Source organism: Pelobates fuscus, chromosome 3 (genome assembly GCF_036172605.1).
Source record: "Pelobates fuscus isolate aPelFus1 chromosome 3, aPelFus1.pri, whole genome shotgun sequence".
Lineage (NCBI taxonomy): Eukaryota > Metazoa > Chordata > Amphibia > Anura > Pelobatidae > Pelobates > Pelobates fuscus.
In genome coordinates this window covers 276,184,355-276,193,036 of record NC_086319.1, presented here as the reverse complement: position 1 = coordinate 276,193,036, position 8,682 = coordinate 276,184,355, and positions in this window count along the sequence as shown.

Sequence of the window (8,682 nt, the reverse complement as noted above, 5' to 3'; positions counted from 1 at the left end):
ATAAAAAGTCAGAGAAAGGTAAAAAAAAACATCTAAGAATGTTTACAATCAGGCTAGGAAATTTCGTGATGCTCTCCAAAATGCGGCTCTTTTTGATTGCTGGAGGATTTTTCACCCAAACAAAGCAGATTTTACCTGCTTTAGTAAAAAACACTGTGCATATTCAAGAATTGATTTAATTCTGATTGATCGTCAGCTGCTGGAGAGAGTAAAATCCTCTAAGATTATTGCAACCACTTGGTCGGACCATAATATGGTGAAAATACAGTTTAAAACTAAATTCGCTAGAAAAAGATCTGACTGGAAATTAGATGATAAATTATTAATATCTAAAACGAATAGATATAGTATTGCAAAAGCAATTGACTTATACTGGTTAGAAAATGGGGACAAAGAAGTATCACCTATCATGAAATGGTGCGCCTTTAAAAGTGTCATAAGAGGTCATATAATTAGTCTAGAAGTGCATGGAAAAATAAATAGAGAAAAATCATTATCAGATTTATATATTGCACTGGATGAACATTATAAACTAAATAAAGCATTGCCCACAAGAGCGGTAGCAAATCAAATAATTATTCTTGAAAATAAAATCAATGAGCTTTTAATAGCGAAAGTAAATAATATGCAATATATGAAAACCAATTTTTACTATAGAGGGAATAAAGCAGATAAATTACTTACCAATAAAGTCAAAACACAACAAAAAAAATAAATGAATAAATAAAATAAGACAAGGCCAAGACATATTAGAACCCCGGAAAATTGGTAGTGTCTTTAAGGAATATTATTACACTTTATATAATCTGCCTGTTACAGCATCTAAAGAAGATATAAATTAATATTTTTAGATAAGGATCTTCCCTGTATAAATAAGGATCAGTTAGAGCAATTAAATGAAGACCTTACGTCTCAAGAAATCGAAGAAGCAATAAATGCAATAAAAAAAAAAAATAAGGCTCCAGGTCCTGATGGGTTTGTGGGCTCCTTTTATAAAATATAGAACGATAAATTAGTTCAAAGATTGGTGGAATGTTTTAATTTAGCTTTGTCCTCCGGGAAGATGTTAAAAGAGATGCTGGTGGCCAATATTGTCCCTATACTAAAACAAAACAAAAATCCAGAAGAAATAACCAATTGTAGACCAATTCCACTGCTGAATACGATTATAAAATCTATGCTTCAATTTTATCCAAGAGAATAAAAAGTATTATCCCAACTTTGATCTCAGAAGATCAAGTGGGATTTGTTCCAGGAGGAATGCCCTCCAATCACATCAGGAAGATTATAAATATATAAGAGAAAGCTCATGCCACAAAACGCCCTTCCTTTCTATAGCGCTCGATGGAGAGAAAGCCTTTGACCAAGTTAGTTGGGATTTTATGAGGAAAACTTTAGAGGATTTTGGGGTTTCAGGGTGTATTATTTTGGCAATTATGGCACTTTATTCTTCCCCTTCGAGTAGAATAGTAGGAGGGGGAATTAGGTCGGAGTGCTTTGATTTAGCAAATGGAACCCGCCAAGGTTGTCCACTCTCCCCACTCCTTTATATATTGGCGGCTGAACCATTAGCATATGAAATTCGTTTAAATTCAAATATAAGAGGTTTTCAAATAAAGGGTAAAGAACTTAAGATTAATCAATATGCAGATATATTATTAACATTTGTGGACCCTATTTCATCAGTACCAGAAGTAATGCACATAATATATCAACATAATGCACATAATATATAATTATAAACTTAATGTACAAAAAAAATGGTAGCATTACCTATGTACATAATGGAAAATGATTTTTTGGTTCTAACTAAAGAATATGCCTTTAAATGGGAAAAGAAGGGATTTAATTATCTTGGCATAAATATTGTGAAAGAGCCCTCGAATATAATCAAGGCTAATTTAATCCCATTAATAAGAGAAACTACACAACTTTTAAAACAATGGAGTACATTAGAAATATTTTGGTGGGGCAGAGTTAACTCTATAAAGGCTTATATTTTTCCCAAAATAATCTGTTAAGAATGATCCCGATACAACCATATTGGTTGACCTATATAAATAGAAGATTTAGAAACTACATTTGGCTTAATAAGAAACCAAGAATAGGACAAGATCTTTTATATTTAAAACTCAAACAAGGAGAAATAGGTTTTCATAATATATTTCTATATCACCGAGCAGCGCTCTTGATGCACACGATTAATATAATCAAGCAAGATAATAATCCTCAAAACTGGTTTGAAATAGAATCAAACGATATTAAGGAACCCTATAATATGGTAAACATATTATGGGATACAGGATTGAATTTTCAAACTAGAAACAAGCCAGCTCAGACTGACAATCTAATATTGAAACCTCTTATCAAATTCTGGAACCATTATAAAAAACCCCAAAAATGCAAAATCTTACTAGCACCATTTACTTATTTAGATAGATGGATTGATGACCTAGATATACGAGAATGGACAAAGCAGGGTATTAAAAAGATCTCAGATTTATTTAAAGAGGCTAAGATTATGCCCTTTAACCCCTTAAGGACACATGACATGTGTGACATGCCATGATTCCCTTTTATTCCAGAAATCTGGTCCTTAAGGGGTTAAGGAGATACGAGGCATATTTGGACTCTCTACAATATAAAATTTTAACTATATCAGAATATGCTATTTGAGCGGGACATCCACGGCCTATAAATTAAATGATCTAATTAAGAACAAAAGATATATGAAATTAATAACTAAATGTGTGGATAATATAAAACCAGTGAAAACTCAGGAGTTGCCTTCTGCTAAAAATAGTTGGGAAAAAGACCTGCATGTAAAAATTGATATAAAAGACTGGAATCCGGCTCTTCAATCTGTATATTCTGTAGCCCACTGTTTAAATATAATGGAAGCCCACTATAAATTGATAAATAGGTATTTGACTCCTGCTAAATTAGGTAAATTTACCAATGCAGACACTCAGAGTTGTTGGAGATGTGGAGCAGATGAAATACATATATGGTGGAATTGCCCACCAATCAAGAAAGCTTGGGACACAATTTTATTAGAAATCAATAAACTACTGCACCGCAGTGGACTCCTGAAACAATATTACTCCATTTAAAACTACCTCAAACATCAAAAGAGAATAAATACCTCCTGATTCATGCATTGATGGCCTTTAAAGGACCACTCTAGGCACCCAGACCACTTCAGCTTAATGAAGTGGTCTGGGTGCCAGGTCCAGCTAGGGTTAACCCAATTTTTTAGAAACATAGCAGTTTCAGAGAAACTGCTATGTTTATAAATTGGTTAAGCCTTCCCCCTAATCCTCTAGTGGCTGTCTCATTGACAGCCGCTAGAGGCGCTTGCGTGATTCTCACTGTGAAAATCACAGTGAGAGCACGCAAGCGTCCATAGGAAAGCATTGTAAATGCTTTCCTATGCGACCGGCTGAATGCGCGCGCAGCTCTTGCCGCGCGTGCGCATTCAGCCGACGAGGAGGAGAGATCCCCGCCCAGCGCTGGAAAAAGGTAAGTTTTACCCCTTTTCCCCTTTCCAGAGCCGGGCGGGAGGGGGACCCTGAGGGTGGGGGCACCCTCAGGGCACTCTAGTGCCAGGAAAACGAGTATGTTTTGCTGGCACTATAGTGGTCCTTTAAGATCTCAATTGCTAGGAATTGGAGAAAAACAACAATAGATAACTGGTAGCAAGTTGCCTCTCAATTCTGCATTAACACGTATAGATATGAAATTTGGGACCACTAAAAAACGACCTATTGAATGAAATTAATTAATTCTGTATACCTTGAATGTAAGACTAGAGTTCACCACAATGGAATAACCTGAAATGAAATAACGTAGAAAGGATAACCACAACCTGTTTAATAGAAATAATAGAAGAATTGAATTGTTTTGTGTTTGGCTTTCTGTTTTTGTGTATATGTTGCACGTACTGTCAAGTATAATCTATGATGTATGTATCTAATGGATTTAATTAGAAGGAAATTGTTACCTTCATATGTAAGGTTTATAAGATGTATAATGAAAAAACTAAATTATAAAATAAAATTAAAAAGTCTGGGCCACTAAAAATGGCCCCAGGTGACAGAGGGGTGCCCAATATATATATTGATACTTGGGGTTCATGGTGACAGCAGGGATTTAACCCTGCTCACACTATAATACCGTCTATGGGAATTGAAATCTCCATTTAAAGAGCTGAATGCTGATCTCACTTTGAGCTATGCATGCAGCTCACATGTCAGTTTGGGCATCCTAAATGGGGCTTTCAATTATCAGCAGGGAAAAAATCCCAGCTGGAAAAATACTGCAAGATGGGATGAAATACTGCATTCTGTCATGCATCCTTAAGTGAAGGGCCAGCATGGTGGAAAATGTCCGTCATGCATTCTGAAAAGGTTAATACTTAACTAATAACCATATCTCTTATAAAAGAGTATGGCATGCCCCCAAAATCTGGTATACTGAATGAAGTAGTGAGGAGAACATACTTCATAACCCTAAGCAAAGGATACACTGCAATTACCAAATGTAAAATTGAAATGTGAGAACCTGTAAGTGTAAATTTTACAGTCGATGAGGGGGAATTTTTTCGTTTGTTGTGAACATGGTCCCTATAAACCCTCATGGTCCCTATAAACCGATAACCGATATGATGAATTCAAACTGCACCCTTGCTGTATTACAAAGTTCTGTGTACTACCGTGTTTCCCCGAAAATAAGACCTACCCCGAAAATAAGCCCTAGCCGAATTTTCGGGGTGGGCTGCAATATAAGCCCTACCCCGAAAATAAGACCTAGGCATTTTACCTTTGCGGCCCGGCGGGACTTCCTTCTTCTATGAGGAGGAGGGGGAGGGGGAGGAGCGTTGCGGGCCGCGGCATCGCGCAGCGTGATGACGACGTGCGCAGCGCCATCAGTCTGCCTTCACGGATCTTCAGCGGAAGGATCCATTCCGGGCGGTGAGGCACCCAGTGGTCGGACTCTTCGAACTGTGAGTAGATACCGGTATTTTATGTCTGGGACTTAATTAATTAAAGGGGGGGTGAATTAATTAAACAGGGGGGTGAATTAATTAAAGGGGGGGTGAATTAATTAAAGGGGGGTGAATTAATTAAAGGGGTGGTGGATTAATTAAAGGGGTGGTGGATTAATTAGAGGGGGGTTGTGAATTAATTAGAGGGGGGGTGTGGATTAATTAAAGGGGGTGGATTAATTAGAGGGGGTGGATTTATTAAAGAGGGGGGGTGGATTAATTAAAGGGGGGTGAATTAATTAAAGGGAGGGTGGATTAATTAAAGGGGTGGTGGAATAATTAAAGGGGTGGTGAATTAATTAAAGGGGTGGTGGATTAATTAAAGGGGTGGTGGATTAATTAAAGGGGTGGTGGATTAATTAGAGGGGGTGGATTAATTAGAGGGAGGGTGAATTAATTAAAGGGGGTGGATTAATTTGAGGGGGGTGTGGATTAATTAAACGGGGTGGATTAATTAGAGGGGGTGGATTTATTAAAGGGGGGGTGGAGTAATTAGAGGGGGTGGATTTATTAAAGGGGGGGTGGATTAATTAGAGGCGGGGGATTAATTAAAGGGGGGGTTCAATGTACATACCGGTACCGTAAATAAATAAGCCCTACCCTGAAAATAAGCCCTAGTGTGTTTTGTGTGACTAAAATTAATATAAGACCCGGTCTTATTTTCGGAGAAACACGGTACTTAGGTCACGCAGAACCATTTAACATCCAGCTACATACTAATAATACAAATAACAACGTTCGATAAATCATACTGGCCAAATATACAGGCTGACTTTGGATACAATATGCTGTATTGCTAGTCTGGGGTTCAAATATTAAGTAGTTAAAAACAATACACATCAGAGACTGATGCCATAAGGTCCACAGCCACAAATATGTAGTGAAGCCGAATGTATTGAACCAAAGTGATTATGCTTGGCTGAATGTACGCTAAATGTACTGAAACCATGGTGAATAAGTAGCATGGCTGAACATACTTACACACAGTGAATACGTAGCATAGCCAAATGTGCTGAATCATAGTGAATATGTAACCTTGCCAGACGAATGTACAATGTTTAAAGGACACCTATAGGCACCCAGACCACTTCAGCTTAATGAAGTGGTCTGGGTACCAGGTCCCTCTAGGATTAACCCTTTTTTTTATAAACATAGCAGTTTCAGAGAAATGAGGGTTAATCCAGCCTCCAAATCCTCTAGTGGCTGTCTCATTGACAGCCGCTAGAGGCGCTTGCGTGCTTCTCACTGTGAAAATCACAGTGAGAGCACGCAAGCGTCCATAGGAAAGCATTGTAAATGCTTTCCTATGCGACCGGCTGAATGCGAGCGCGGCTCCTGCCGCGCATGCGCATTCAGCCGATGACTTCGCGATCAAGATGGAGAGGAGGAGGAAAGCTCCCCGCCCGGCGCTGGAAAAAGAGGTAAGTTTAACCCCTTCCTCTCTCCAGAGCCCGGCGGGAGAGAAACTGCTATGTTTATACTGAGGGTCATAGGCGTGCGCACGGGGTGTCCCGGGTGTGCCTGGGCACACCCTAATCCCCGCTATGTATTGAGACCGGCAGGGGAGATCTCAGGATCCCCCCTGTCGGTCCATGCAGAGCCGGCGCTATCCAAGCGCCGGCTCTGCTCTCAGCCTCCCCTCACCAGCTCACATGCAGGGAGGGAGGCAGGAAAGGACCCGGGGAGCTATTGCCAGCAGCTCCGCCGGGTTCCTCTCTCAGATCAACGCTCAGATCTCGCGTGAGTGAACTCTAGCCCTGCGGGGACCACTCCACTGGACCACCAGGGAAGGCAGCAAGGAAGGATCCCCCCTCCCTACATAAAGTAATGTACCCCCACAATCACCCACACACATACATACACAGCACCCACACATACACATACACAGCACCAACATACATACAGCACCCACACACACATACACAGCACCTACACACACATACACAGCGCCCACAGACATACACAGCACCTACACACATACAGCACCTACACACACGAAGCACCCACACACATACACAGCACCTACACACATACACAGCACCTACACACATACAGCACCCACAGACATACACACATACAGCACCCACACACATACACATCACCCACACACATACACAGCACCAAGACACATACAGCACCCACACAGCACCCTCACAAACACACAGCACCCTCACACTCACAAACACAAACAGGACCCTAACAAACACACACACACACACACAGCACACTACCAGTACCCTCACACATAAACAGCACCCTCACAAGTGCGCACACACACACACACAAACAGCACCCTGAAACACAGTACATTCACAGCACCCTCACAAGCACGCATACACAAACACCCTCACCCACATAGTACGCTACCAGCATCCTCACACACACATCACACTAACAGCACCCTCAGCTTTGTGTGTGTATATATATATATATATATATATATATATATATATATATATATGATATATATATGATCCTGATGAAAGTCCACATGTTGGACTGAAACGTCGATCTGTTTTATGGAACCGAATAAAAGTTAAGTTTTAAAGGAATCCGTGAGTGCAGCCACATCTCTTTGTATATATGGATAAACAGCCCTGGTATTGCGCCGTTTTTTTGGAAATTGTTGGAAATTACTGGCAGCCTGAGTGCAAGGTATTGTACACATTTTTCTATATATACACACGCCACGTGTGCTTGTGCTTTAGGGTGCACACCCTAATGCAATAGGCTGCGCACGCCTATGCTGAGGGTTAATCCAGCCCTCAAATCCTCTAGTGTCTGTCTCACTGACAGCCGCTAGAGGCGCTTGCGTGATTCTCACTGTGAAAATCACAGTGAGAGCACGCAAGCGTCCATAGGAAAGCATTGATAATGCTTTCCTATGAGACCGGCTGAATGCGCGCGCAGCTCTTGCCGCGCGTGCGCATTCAGCCGAATGGGAGGAGAGGAGGAGGATCGGAGGAGAAGAGCTCCCCGCCCAGCCGTGAAGAAAGGTAAGTTTTAACCCCTTTCCTCTCCCCAGAGCCCGGCGGGAGGGGGTCCCTGAGGGTGGGGGCACCCTCAGGGCACTATAGTGCCAGGAAAACGAGTATGTTTTCCTGGCACTATAGTGGTCCTTTAAAATAAGAGAACTGGGGGATGGATTTCCCACCACCAATGCAGAAATGCCATCATAAGCCGGGAAGCCTGTGAACAGGAAGTTGAGTGTGGCAACCAAGTTTCAAAACATCGGCAAAATGTCAGAAGGAAGCTGGGAGGGGGAGAAGGGATATTTAGGCCGGCAAAACCCCTCTCACAATTTGAGGCATACTGCCATTACATATATTAAACACATATATTGAATATATTTAAAAGCATTATTATCCTTTTGAAGAAATGTTGAATAAATGTATAGCACCCACTTTCCAATACCTAATTTAGGTTTAGGTTATAAAACAATACATTGTGATATGCAGATCTTCATTTTAATGATGCCTTTCAGCATGTTTGATACCCGTTCCCTGTGTAACAAAGGTTGCAAACTATTACAGCCCTGGTGTCCTTATCTGTTCTTAACAGGGGGAGGGGGGGGGGGGGGGGGCTTGTGCAGTGAAAGATTAAGCAAACAAGTGTTTTTAAACTGTGGGTATGTA